The sequence below is a fragment of the Gopherus evgoodei genome, chromosome 7 (genome assembly GCF_007399415.2).
Source record: "Gopherus evgoodei ecotype Sinaloan lineage chromosome 7, rGopEvg1_v1.p, whole genome shotgun sequence".
Classification (NCBI taxonomy): domain Eukaryota; kingdom Metazoa; phylum Chordata; order Testudines; family Testudinidae; genus Gopherus; species Gopherus evgoodei.
In genome coordinates this window covers 105665088-105679431 of record NC_044328.1, presented here as the reverse complement: position 1 = coordinate 105679431, position 14344 = coordinate 105665088, and the positions used below count along the sequence as shown (strand labels likewise).

The 14344-nt window shown below is 43.2% G+C and overlaps 1 protein-coding gene across 1 annotated transcript in view; it reads left to right on the top strand.

The window, feature by feature from the left end:
- The first annotated feature begins 13268 nt into the window (after positions 1–13268).
- The window catches only part of ARHGEF3 (Rho guanine nucleotide exchange factor 3), a 261653-nt gene continuing 260577 nt past the window's right edge, over positions 13269–14344 (top strand). The window contains exon 1 of the mRNA XM_030568685.1: positions 13269–13548. The gene's annotated coding sequence lies outside the window, so the exon portion shown is untranslated. The remainder of the gene's footprint in view (positions 13549–14344) is intronic.

Genomic DNA, 14344 nt, shown 5'->3' with positions numbered 1-14344 from the left:
GATAAACCATATCACTTATATAATTAAACAAAATCCAATATACCTCTATAAAATGATGCAGTGGAAAGTGAATCTCCTATCATCTTCCTGGATGTCTTGGTGGGAGAAAGAGTCACCAAATCTTGTCTTTGTGTAGGGCACTATTGGGCCTGAGGACAGCCCTAATAGGGTTTGTGCTTGTTGTAGAAAGTATGTAAACTCCAAGTTTCCTCATAAAAATGTGCTGCTTCCACATCCATTTGGAATATAGGAATTTACAGTAGGCAGTGAGTGACTGGCCATCTGCACATCTTTGTATTGGGCAGCCACAAGACAAATGTGTATTGGTTATTTTGAAATTCCCAGTACTGAAAATCCTAGTGAATGGGATAAATATTCATTTTAAACTCATGTTATATTAAGCATAATTTTAACTACAGACACTCTGTAATGCATCTGGCCACATTTGTCTGATGACAAATAGCATGAAGTTCCTTCTCTTGCAATGATGATTTAGGTATATCTTCATGTGAGAAACCCCTGCTGCTTCCAGATAGCAATTCCTCATAAGCAAAATAAAATTTGAATACCTCCAAATCTTGCCACTGTAAATAATAACAAAGGATGTCCTGTCTGGCTACCTGTGCCAAATTTACTAATCTGGGGTCTAAAATGCACCCTGTCCAATCTCATTGATTTGAGGTTGCATTGGGTGTTAATCCGGGTGTAATAATAGTTCTAGCTGTCCACAGCTGTTAAAAACCTTTCTGTAAGTGGAACTTTCTCAGTTCTGTGTTTGTTCATTTTAATCTTAACTGCTGGTTTTGATACGATTCTCAACACGTATCTGAGTAGTTTAATCATATTTAAATGTAATAATTGGCAGCAGAATCCAGCACACTTCATAACTGCGGTACAAAACAATAGAATGAGGCAAATACATACACCAGTATTTATACTTTATGATGGAGCTTTATACTACTAATATAAAACTCTTCAGTTATTTTTCACTGTAATTTTTCTGCTAAACTGAAAGTGAATGCCACAAGCTCAAAATGTCCCAAGGATCTTAGTTAATTCTAAATAGTGTGCGAATGATCTGAAAGCATAGAAACAACTACAGAAGATTTTTATATATTGTGCCTTGGATTGTACTGAAAGCAAAATTCTTACAGTTGCCCCATTTTTTGGAAGTTTTAAAAACACTTGGGTTGAATTAGATAGCATCATTTAAGAGCAATTCCTGCCCTACCACCTGCAGGTGTGGAGGACTCTGACTCAGTGGGGTTTGTGCAGTTCCGTTGCAGAAAGAAGCGAAGACTGGATGCCTGGACACCAGACAGGAGGTTTCCACCTGCTATGTGCAGCAAAGCTGAGCTCTACAGAGAGGTGGCTGGACACATCACAGCCTATTACTGTGTGCAGGACTAAAGATTTGGGTGAATTCCTGGCTCCATTGAAATCAATGGCAAAATTCCCAATAAATTCAGTAAGGCCAGGATTTCACCCTGGACACTAACAAACAGTCATTTTCAAATATGGATTGATGAATCCATTGCAAACTAACATTAATGTTTTCTTACTTACAAATTTGATGTACAATCCTGCTAATCTTAACTGAGTCTTAAAGTTATAGATAGTCTGGGGAGATACCACAATCAAATTAATTTTAGTCAAATATATTTTTCCCCACCAGCCTAATTTTGAATGCCTTTAGGGGGAAAAGAACAGAAGTCATTATAGGCTATATGTAGAGACTGTAGAAAATAGCAGACCACTTTGGATTTTTATTTTAATTAAATGGAATTATAAAATGGAAGGAAATAATGTTTAATTTACTTTATAGTGATTTTTTGATAAAGTTAGCCACTCTGATTTTTACATTCAGAAAAATTGCATACATACTTTGGGGGATAGAGGAGGGGAATTACTACTGAGTTTGCAAGAATTCTGTTTTTTTTCCCTTAAGAGGCCACGAGCAAAAGCTCTTGTAAAAAATTTTTTAAAAACCAAATATGTTGATATACATTTTAGAGATTAGTTTTCTACTATTTTCATGTGTTAGTAAAATCTAAACAGAATGTAAATGGTGAAATAATCCCTCTTGTTACTACTAGAGTCTACAAATGTGTTGAAATGTGATCATTTTGATGTGTTTATAAGATATATGTTTCTCTGAGGATGAAAAAATAGCGGAAAGCTAAGGATGCAAGATGTAGCTGTATGTTCAATATTTGCATTGATAAATATAGTTTCCGTATTTTGTACCTGTATATAAACTGTTGACAGTAGACAGCAGCTAATATTTGCAGAAATTTTTTTATGGTACCATAATTTAGAAGTTAAACATCAAAATAAACAGTCATAAGGCATGGTCCTGTTACTTTTTAATTTTGTATAATTAGCATTTTTTTTTCTTTTTTAGCTATATGTAGTGTAAGCAAACATACCATTTCACTATGCTTCTATTAGCAGGTTAATAGTACTGAATCTGAGATTTCTGCCTAATTATTTTTATGCCTCTTCATATGTCACATTTAGGAGATAAACTGATATGTATTCAGGGAATTTTAATATCAAACAGCTGTAAAAAAATAGTTGTCTACAAGTTCTGTATAGAAAGATGGCTTCTGTTAATTTTTTAAGTAAGACTCCTTGAGTGCAGTAATTGTAATTATTCTCCCTGTACATTACCAGGAGGTCCCACAATGATACATGATTCTGTATGTCAAGTGAAGTCTAATTACATCATCCAGAAAATGTGTGATAGTTTGGACTGAGTGAGTTTGATTCAGAAGAAGTGAAAACGATCTAATTTTTATTTAGCCTCTTTTTCATCCAAAAGGGTTCCAGGCACTTGTCTAATGTATTCTGCAAACTATTCCCCCTAAATAAAGACTACTCAGGTAAGTCAGGGTTTTTGGGATGGACTCATACACAGTATGACCCTATCTAGTCTAGAAAATTATGTATGAATATATAAGGGATGTGTTATGTATTTCTTGTTTAATTAGAGAATTGAACTGCTTGTAACTATACTGGAATAAGCACAAACAGTTAATTGTTCACGCTTGCCAGGCTGAATGAGTTTAAGTTTTGCATTCACAGTGTTGCCGTCTTAAATTTTTTCATTTGCAACGTGTCTGGACATCTGTCCCAAAATTCCTGGGTTGTCTGCTGTAACAGTGCATTCTGAGAGATTTTTAAAAACCTCTAGTACAGTGGTTCTCAAACTGTGGATTGGGACCCCATGTTAATGGGGTCACCAGGGCTGGCTTAGATTTGCTGAGGCCCGGGGCCAAAGCTGAAGCCCAAGCACCACTGTCTGGGGATGAAGCCTGAGGGCTTTAGCCCTGGTTATCGGGACTCAGATTACAGGCCCCTGCCTGGGACTGAAGCCCTTGGGTTTCGGCTTTGGCCTCTCCCCACTTGGGGCTTGGGCTGCTCAGGCTTTGATCCCCCCTCCTGGGGTCATGTAGTATTTTTTATTGTCGATGCAATGAAGTTTGAGAACCCCTGCTCTAGCTCATTGTCATACAGTAATGACAGGACCAGTTGAACCCTTTCAGCTTGTCTACATCAACATTGGCAAAAAACAAGTTCATAAAGTAAGTTCATAAAGAACTGGTTAAACCTTAAATAGTTATTAAACCTGATGAAAGTAGCTTTTTCTAACTGGTTATTGGACCACTTGTAATCCATTTGTGTATGGATGCAAAACGTTCTATGAACTTTACCTGGTTTAATTTTTCAAGGATAGGCCACCTTGTATATCATCTGCTCAGCTGAAGTGTTGAGCAACCTGTGAAGAAAGAGCAAGTTCAACAGCACACACACATTTAAAACATGAAGTGGAAGAATCCTGTATCCAGCTGAAACTACACATCTAGAAGATCTCTTTAAAAACACGATTTCATACTTAAAGCATAGGCATTTCCTTACCTGCGTATGCTGGCTCCGTCATGCAGCAGGATTTAATGATCAATGTAACATCATAAAATAGTGTATGCTGGGGCTTCAGTTGGAGTGAGGAAAGTCGGTGGTCAGTATGGTCAGGTATAGCAAGGCACCAAAAATCGTGTATTAAATTAATAATGTGCTATTTCGCTTAGCCTGGATTTTTGAGTATATTCAGAATCTAGCTACTGAAGTTGCTGGGGTTTTAAAGGAGAGTTTGCAAGTCTCCTTTAAACATTCTTAAATGTATTTGAGTATGAAATCAATTAACTACAAACCTAATTACTCATCAGCTAAAACTAACATAGACATCTCGGGTGAAATCCTGCCCCCCTTGAAATCAATGAGAATTTTCTCAGTGGGGCCAGGAATTTACCTCTGATTTCTAACTAGTGAGCCAAATTCTACCCCCACGTACATTGGTGCAACTTAATTGATTTCAGTGAAGTTTTCATGTACATTTGTTACACTCTAGATGTCTTTAAGACATCTTGTCAATGCAGAAATCCTATAATATTCTGTATTCCACCATTAATATGCAGAGATTTTAGAAGAATTTTAAGAAGGGAACAACTAACTGGTCACAATCATGCAACTTTTCAGTGTTTTCAAATATACTATATTGTTACCACTAGAGAAAACATACTAACAACTGGGGTTTTGTTTGTTTGCTTGTTTTAAGAATGAAATGACAATGAAATCTTCCCTAGCAATGAGAACTGGCACAAGTTAGAGTTCTTCCACTATATCTTGGTTTTCCTTTCCCTGAAATAAAATAAAAACCAGAAGCCTAACTTTCCTTTTTTTTTTTAAACTTAGATTTAAATGATGTGGTGACTTGCTACTGAAATTCCCTCACAGAATTATTTGTCTGTGTGAGTTATATATCATATATAAAATATGCACACTACATAAAATTTGAGTATTCTGAACATATAAATGATCAGACATTAATTATTTTGAAACTGTTGGGAGCCAAAGTTTAAATCATATGTCAGTCAAAAGGTAATTTTCGTTCAATTTGCCAGAAATTATTTGATTTAACCTACAGTAAGACCTCATTATCACAAGCTATTCATGTTCTCCATCATTCCTGGGTTTGTAGAGGGATAGCCTCTAAGAATACCTCTCACAGGTGTAAAATGTCTCCATCTTTTCCAACTGTGAGTTTACTCTGAAGCATAATGAGTATGATCTAAATGACAGCAATGATAGACATCTCATTGTTGATCATTTGAGCAGAAATACCTAGCTGTTGTCCCTGTCTACTTTAGCTGGATGCAGTAGTGGATACAGCAACCAGCACCCTGCTTCCCTCCCCCGCCCCCAACATACATTTGTCACAGTTTAATACAGTTGTAAACAGTAGAACTGTTAATATTTTTTCTCTTTCTGACTCAGCTTGAGCTCACCCTCCAAATGAGTTCCCCATCAGCCAGGAGGAAAGAAACAAACCACAGCTGGGCTTCCCTTCATAGTAGTTGTAAAGGTGTCCAGTACCACTGCTTCTATTGAATGATGCTGAATAGAACAGTATAATATTGTTAGTTAACATGTTGCTTACAATCTACGGGCTATATTTTACACTTTATCTTTGAATTAATGGGGGACCCTGGTGGTCCACAGACTATGTCTAAGATTTCTAAAGGGGTTGGAACCTCCATTTGAAATTTCTTAAGGATCCACAAATGAAAAAAAGATTGAAAGCCACTGGCCTAGATCCATAGACCCTAATTGAAAATATAATTCAGTCCTCTCCAGTCTTCAGAGAATGAGTTTGTAATCCATGCTCATTAGGATTAAACCTGTCAGAAGAATAGATGTCCAGTGCACCAAAACGGAACATTGAACACACTGGGAACAGATTTGTTCCATTAATCTGTAACATGAATACCAAACTAAACTGTGCTTCAAGAAAAAAAGTGCCCAGCAAAATTATACATCAAAGAGGGTTTTACTTCACCTGTAACATTTGAAATACACAGTTCTAATAATATTTTTGCTCTGACTGGTTACTGCCTGATTTAACTGTAGCACTGTTATGCCACCCTGGTGAGAGTACTGTATACTATACAAATATAGTAGCATATCATTGAAGATTTATATAACTTTGTCATTAACATTTTCTAAGCTCTTTACAATGGCCACATTCTGATACTCTTACTTGTGTTGACTATTACCTTACTCCTCAAATAGCCCTACTAACATCAGTGGCATAAGGTGCTAATCAATATGTTTGTAAAACCTTGGAGGTGTATAGCACTTTACAGTACTGGGGCCTTGATCCTCAAATGCACATTAGGAATATAAATTCTGTAAGTGTTGTTATACCCATTTCACAAATGAAACATAGATAAGGATCTTAGGGTCACAGATGGAGTTAGTGTCAGCAGTGTGACTGGAATGCAGGAATTTCTGGCTTCCATGCCTGGGGCTTTACTGATAACTCAGACACTCTCAGCTGTTGGTAACCCATCAGTAAGTATTGTTGATTAGTGATATCAGGTCTGATTAATCAATGTTCAATAGCCCCTTTGGGTATTTTCTACACTTTGAGCTGGAGATGAAAATTCCAGCTTAAGGAGACATACATGTGTTAGCTCTGAATAGCGGGTAGCCTTGATGGTGTGAGCAGTGGAAAGGACTAGTCACCCCTGTACAATCCCATCTGGACCATAGATACATACTCAGGGCAGCTAGTCTTTCCAATGGCTTGCACCACCATGGCTATGCTATTTTTAGTATGCTAGCTTGATGAGAACTAGTGCAGGTGTGTCTCCTTGAGCTGGAATTTACATCTCCAGCTCAAAGCATAGGCACACTTTTTATAATAGCTAGCAGGGCAAACATAGGCCATAGGATGGGCACAAGCCCTCCTCCCACAGTGAATCACCAGTGGGGAGGCTGGTATACTGTGCGTAGAGCAGGCTCTGTGTAACCTCTATAACACCCGCTCCAGTGGAGGGGCATTCTAGGACAGGCTGGCATGCACAGGAGGACAGCAGAGACATATGTACAGAGCAAGGGTGGAATTGGGGCAGACTGTATCCTGGTAATTCTGAGTTCCTGATATCCGACAGGAGCCATTGAAGCAGGGATGCAAGTTAGGGCAAGTTAGAGCTTCTTCAGCCTGTACATGGTGTTGTACCAACTCCCAGTATTCCCAGAATACATTCCCTCTCAACTGCTCATGCCTGTGCTAGTGCAGGGATGAATCAAGTCCAGCAGGCCTGATTCTCCTTTCACATCCTTGCAAATCAGGATAAATTCATTAACTTCAGTGGAGTTACACCAGGATAATATGTGTAATATATATAAGGGAGAGAAGAATTAGCCCATTGTTCTTTAATAATCCGCTCTGATCTTGTGGGTGGTTCCCATAAAAACATGATTTGAGTCAGCAACAGGAAGGTAGCTGGCTGCCCTTTACTACAGCATTTGCAAACACGCCAAGGTTTGGGTTAGGTGTTAGTTAAAAAGGAAACCACTGTCTCTTCACAGGATAAGTGTTGGGCAGTACATACATACATACATACATGACATGCATCCGACGAAGTGGCTATTCACCCACGAAAGCTCATGCTCTAATATGTCTATTAGTCTAAAAGGTGCCACAGGACTCTGCTGCTTTTACAGATCCAGACTAACACGGCTACCCCTCTGATACTGGGCAATACATAGTTAATGGAAATGGTGTTGGAATAAAGTTACAGTGAAATCAGAGGTGCATATAAGCTCAACATTGAAAATGCACAATTCAAATCACAACAAAGTGTGAAGTGCAAAAACCAAGGTTTCACAAGCTTCACTCGTTGGCTGTGCTACAATTTAGTATATACTTGACAGGAGTCCTAGGATTTGTTTGGGGCCATTTTGCTTTTTTCCTCATTATTTTTAATCTTTCGTTAAGGCACTCACACACCTTTGGCTATGAATACATAGTAAATAAATGCAAGTGTGTTACTGATATTTCTGGACCATACACACCTAAGGATTTATGCTCTGGTTAGGTTCATATTCATGACTTGGAATTGTCCTCAGCCAACCAATTTGCTTTCTCTGTCCCATTTTACAACTATTTCTCAAAACACAAGTTAGTTATGCAATAATCGCCAGAACAATAATCCTCTGCCTGTTGTGATCTATTTTGCCTGAATAGCTCACAACTCCCACACCTTTTTGAAAGGCTATAGTGCATGTCTGTAATTTACTCTTACAGTTGTTAGCACAATTCCAGTCTTTAATGAATGGCATTTCTTTCTTCAGGGTCAACTCTCCATTGTTTGATTTCCAAAGGGGGATTTTTTTAGGCATTTTCATTGTTACCTCCAATTAAAACAGCTTTGTACTCCTTTCTGCTTCTTTTTGTTCTACTAGTTTAAACCTCTTGTGTTTTCCCCCTTTTCTGTCGTTTCTCCATGTTCCATGTTGTTTTTAATTATATTTGGCATTCATTGAGATATAAAAGAGACATTAATTTATCCTTGTCTGATTTCACCTCCGTATTATAACATCAGATAATGAACAAATAATGATAAACACAAAAATATAAGTCTGTTGCAGACTTTAATGCATGGTAGAGTCAATCATCTTTCAATAATCAAAATAATAGCAAGTTAGACCAATAAAACATGTTCAATCTACCTGCGCAACATCTTTAGTTCAGATAGACCAGCTCCCATTGCACCTATGTATTAACAGTACTGATATGGTCTGAATGTTTATATGTTTATATGTTGCCTATATAAAGTAAGTGGGAATTTTGCATACACAAAAAAACCAGAGCACAGCCTAGAGCAGAGGTGGGCAAACTACGGCCACGGGCTACATCTGGACCGCTGGACCTTCCTGCCCGGCCCTTGAGCTCCCTGCTGGGGAGGCTAGCCCCCAGCCCCTCCCTTGCTGTCCCCCCTCACCTGCAGCTACGCCGCCATGTGGGCAGCGCTCTGAGCGGCGGGGTTGCGCACTCCTGCTGAGCAGTGCGGCAGTGTGTCTGGCTCCAGTCGGGCAGCGCGGCTGTCAGACATGCTGCTCTGAGCGGCATAGTAAGGGGGTCAGGGGGTTGGATAAGGGGCAGGGGATCCCGTGGGCAGTCAGGGGACAGGGAGCAGGGGACAGTTGGATGGGGTGGAGGTTTGGGAGGGCGGTCAGGGGATGGGGAATGGGGGAGTGGATAAGCGTGGGAGTCCTGGGTGGGGGGGCTGTCAGGAGGTGTGAGTGTGGATAGACGTCAGGGAACAGGGGGCGTTGGATAGGCGTGGGAGTCCTGGGGGGCCTGTCAGGGCAGGGGTGTGGATAGGGGTCAGGGCAGTCAGGAGACAGGGAACAGGAGGGGCTGGACAGGGGATGGGGTCCCAGGGGGCAGTTAGGGATGGGGGGTCCTGGGAGGGGTGATTAGGGGACAAGGAGCAGGGGGGATTGGATGGGTCAGAGGTTCTGAGGGGGGCAGTAGGGGGCAGGGGGCAGGCTGTTTGGCGAGGCACAGCCTTCCTTACCTGGCCCTCCATACAGTTTTGCAACCCCAACATGGCCCTTGGGCCAAAAAGTTTGCCCACCCCGGCCTAGAGTCTAGACCGGAGTGGGCAAACTTTTTGGCCCAAGGGCCACATCTGGGTATGGAAATTGTATGGCGGGCCATGAATGCTCACAAAATTGGGGATTGGGGTATGGGAGGGGGTGAGGGCTCTAGGGTGAGGCCAGAAATAGGGAGTTCAGGATGTGGGAGGGGGTTCTGGGCAGAGGTTTGGGGTGTGAGGGGGGTTGAGAGCTCTGGCTATGGGTGCAGGCTGTGGAATGAGGCTAGGGATGAGGAGTTGGGGCTGCAGAGGGGTATTCCCAGCTGAGACCAAGGGGTTTGGAGGGCAGGAGGGGGATCAGGACTGGGGCAGGGGGTTGGAGCGTGGGAGGGGGTTGGTGGTGCAGGATTAGGGTGGCGCTTACCTCAAACAGCTCCCGGAAGAAGTGGCATGTCCCCCCACCGGATTCTATGCGGAGGCACAGCCAGGCGGCTCTACGCACTGCCCAGTCTGCAGGTGCCACACCTGCAGCTTCCATTGTCCATGGTTCCCAGCCAATGGGAGCTTCAGGGGCAGCACCTGGGGTGGGGGCACTGTGCGGAGGCCCCTGGCTGCCCCTATGCATAGGAGCCAGAGGGGGGACATGAAGCTGCTTCTGGAAGCTGTGCGGAGCCATGGCACGCGCAGAGTGGGACAAGCCACTGACCCCCTCCCCATCTGGAGTTCTGGAGTGGGACAAGCCCTGGACCCCACTCCCAGACGGGAGCTCAAGGGCCAGATTAAAACATCTGAAGGGCCGGATGCAGCCCCTGGGCCATAGTTTGCCCACCCCTTGTCTAGACAGAGGGTCTCACCACATTTGGTAATATTCGCTACCTAGGTGCTTCTCTACAATTAGGATGTAACATAGGAGCAAAAGCTATCACTTCCTCTGAGCATGTGGAAGGTCCTGAATGCAGCAGAATTAGTGTCCTCTTGTTGCATGATAAGAGACATAGCGAGCAGAGGCCTACACCCCATATATATTATATAGCACCACTCTGCTGGGGCTTCTAGATAAGGAGGTTTTTCAGTGATGGAAAAGAAAGGTCATGATTTCATGCCCCCACCAGATATAGATACCCATACATAGTATTACTGCAGCCACCACAGACTCCTCTTTTCCATTAATGATATTTGGGCTGTGCATTGGGCCATGAATCTGCCCATAATGTGGTGGTGAGTGAAAGTAGTTAGCACTAATGTGGCTGCAGAGAGGCTTAAGTAGCAGTCTTTCTTTTGTGTGGTCTGCCTAAATTACTGCTCCAGGTGTAGAGGGAACAATCTTCATGGGGTCACTATTCCCTGCTACAAGCAGGTGGGTGCAGGAGCAGCGCCAGGATTTTTGATGCCCTAGGCGGGGGTCCTTCTGCGCTCCCGGTCGTTGGCGCAATTCTGTGGCGGGGGAGTCCTTCCGTGCTCCCGGTCTTTGGGGCACTTCAGCGGCGGGTCCTGGAGTGAGCAAAGGACCCATCGCAGAATTGCCGATGACTACCCAGAGCGCAGAAGGACCCCCCGCCACTGAATTGCCACCGAGGGCAGCAAAATGCCACCCTCCCAAATCCTGATGCCCTAGGCAACCGCCTAGGTCGCCTAAATGGAAGCGCCGGCCCTGGGTGGGCCGGGAGGGCTTACAGAGTAGCAGGGAATGGGTGGAACTTTGGCTCTGCCTCCAACATGCCAACCTGCAGAACTGAGTCAGTCTGAGGGGGAGAGGAATGGGCTGGGGCAAATTCCTCCACCATCAGGAACAAGAGGGGAATAAGAGGTTCCTCCCACACATTCAGAGCATTGGGAAAAGGCTCAAAATCTAGCCCATAGTTTTAAGAAATAAGTAATAAATCAAAATAAATTACAAAAGTATTATTACATTTTTGTAGGAATAATAACATATGTCTTCTTGATAGCTATTTTTTTCCAGTTTAACTATCGCTGATGTTTAAAAGGAAATGTTTTAGAGCACTCTGAGGACTCCTGGCCTTTAAAATTGACTGTTTTCATTTTTATCCTTATACTAGAACTTCCCCACAACATGTCTTAAGGTGAGTCCAAACTTTATTTTTAAGATCCCAAACTGAAGAATAAATCATGGGGTTAAAAACATATCTTTTAAAAATTGGGCCTGGCTACCCATGTCTATATCTCATTTCTGGCCACACTGCTTTTGAAATATCTGAGAAATTAAATCTCATCACAAAATGTTAGGTTTAAAGTGGAAAATCTATCCATAGACCAGAGGCCTCAATTGATTATTCTGTAATATCTTTTAAATGTTTCCGTTGTCTCTAGGATACATTATGAGGTGAACCACTTTTTTAATTTTCTGGTGTTTGTTTCTCATAGATATTCATTTACTTTTGATATCTCAAGATTAATATTGCAAGATTGCATTAGCTTTATAAAGTGTCCTCATATGGAATCATAATTTTTTCCATCAGCTCTTCCACACAGGTCTTTTTCTGTAGTAATACTGGCTAGCATTGGCTTCTTATTTTGCATTTGCATTTGTGATTTTTATTTTCTTTGTTCATGTCATTATTTGTATTGCAGTAGTGCTGAGGAACCTCAATAATAGATCAGAGCACTGTACAAATGCACAGTAAAAAGCCTCTGCCCCAAAGAGCTTTCCATCTACTTGCACTTATCTTTGTTAAATTTTGTTTGATTTATCTGTACTTTTCTCCAATTTGTCCTGAGCAAGAGGGACTGTTCTAGCATATTTTCTGTTATTTGATATTCCTTCTTTCCCCAAAATCTGACACATTTGGTGTCAACTGTTAATTTATTGTTTTTCACTTCTTGCTTCAGACTGGATAAATTTGTCAAATAGGGCCAAATCCTACTCATGTTATTCAAGTCCCATTCACTTTAATGATTCATGATTTTTTTTGGGTGCCTGACCTGTGATTTTTGGATGCTTGTGATTGGCAACACTGTGTAATTTGTCTTATCTGTAGATTTTGCTTGTTTTTTTTTCTTATCTGCTTTGAACAATATATCAATGCACATTTATATGCAATGTTTGCTAGATTGTAACATGGAAAATGGGATGGGGTGTGGTGGAGAAGTAGGCATGATGTATTGCAGTACAGAAACTTTATGTATCACAGAAAGATTATGATTAGGGATGATCCCTAAGCTACCACTTAATTGCTGATCTACTTTCCCAAGCTCAGGTGGTGTATTTATATGTGTTGAGCAATTCAGACCCCTTCTAGAATATGACTGAAATTGAGAAGTCCAGATCCAAACTTTGGGAAACTGGGGTAGGAGAAGGAGAGAGGAGCAGAGCTGGGACAAGGAGAGAGGAGCAGAGCAGGTACATCTCCAGCTGAGATAACTCCCTGGACTTAGTTGGGGACATGTGGAGATGGATGGTTTGGTTCGCTGGTTCATCCGTCATTACCCCCAGGGAATCTCTGTAGGGAGAATGTGAAGCAGACGAGAAGAGAGAATGAGAGATTGCGGGACAAGGAGGAAGAGAAAGAAAGGGGTCCGGGAGAAACAGAGAATGAAGCGGGTGCGAGGGGAAAAAGGGGAGAGAGAAGCTCTAAAATGAGAAGGGGAAGTGGCAATGAAAGAGAAAGAGTAGAGGGAGGGTGCGTGAATGTGTGTGAGAGAGAGACGGGTGTGTGTGTGCGGGGGGGAGGGTGTTGTTGAACACAGGAGCCAAGGGGCGGGACTCTGTCCCTGAACTGAGGGTAGAACTGCTCCGGAGAACGCCTGGCGCGTGAAGTTCTCGGACTTCCCTGGCGCGGCGGCGGGGGGGATTTTGGTGTCCAGCCTCTCCTGACAGCCGCTTTGCGGCAGCTCCAAGTTCCTGGAGCCCAGCACGGCCGGGCGCTGCGTTGTGTCGCCTCCTTCTTCTTCCCCACGGCCTGCTGAGAGAGCCGGGAAGAGTAGCTGCGGCGGAATCCCTGAGCGCTCTGGGGCTCTCCAGCCCCTGCCGGGGGCTGCAACCTCTTCTCTGCGAGCTGGAGTTCGGGCCGCCGCCGCCGCCTCCCTGCAGCTCCGGGCCGCCAGTGCAGGGAGCCCAGGAGGAGCGGGAAGCTACGAGGTGAGGTGCCAGCGCCTGGTTTCTCCTCAACTCTGACCGGTTCCATGGGAGTTTCGGGAAGCTGACTGGGAGCGGAGCTTTGCTTGGGGCTGGGGTGGGGATGCCGCTGCCTGCCAAGCGGTAAGGGACTGATCCTGCCGGGGAGATTGCGAGCGGCGCGTCTGGCCAGCCCAAAACAGCCGCGAACAACAGAGACCGTGTGGTGACCTGGCCGCATCTGCTTCGGAGCAAGCCCCCCGGAGGGAACTCCCGCAGCGCCTCCCCTCACATGACACCGAGGGAAGGTTGAGTCATCTAGAGGTTAACGAGAGGATTCACACGAGCTTAGCCGAGGCTGCGCTACAGGGTAGGTTGGGTTTCCCCATACACACACACCACAGCTCTTTCCCAGCCTGCTGATTGACAGGGGGCTTTAGCGTGTACGGCTTTAACTACACCCCTGTCTGCCTAAAGCGGCACAACTATTGTGTGTGCTCACCGCAGCGGGTTTTGAGGAAGACCACAACGGATTTTGCTGGATTCACATATCAGGCAAGGTTTGCAGGGTCAAGTTTACAGTACTAAAGATACCTAAGGATAATAGGTGGGAAACGAATAGGACTCTACATTTTCAAAGCATTCTACAAACACTAACTGATTTATCCTTGTATTACACCGGAGAAAGGCAGAGAGGTGAAGTCACTTGCTCAAGGCTACAGAGTGAGTCAGTGGCAAATCCAGAATTACACTGTAGTGGCCTGATTCTTCTGGCACGTTTTACTCCATTAACTGCTTATTTCACAGTCCTGCAAAAAGG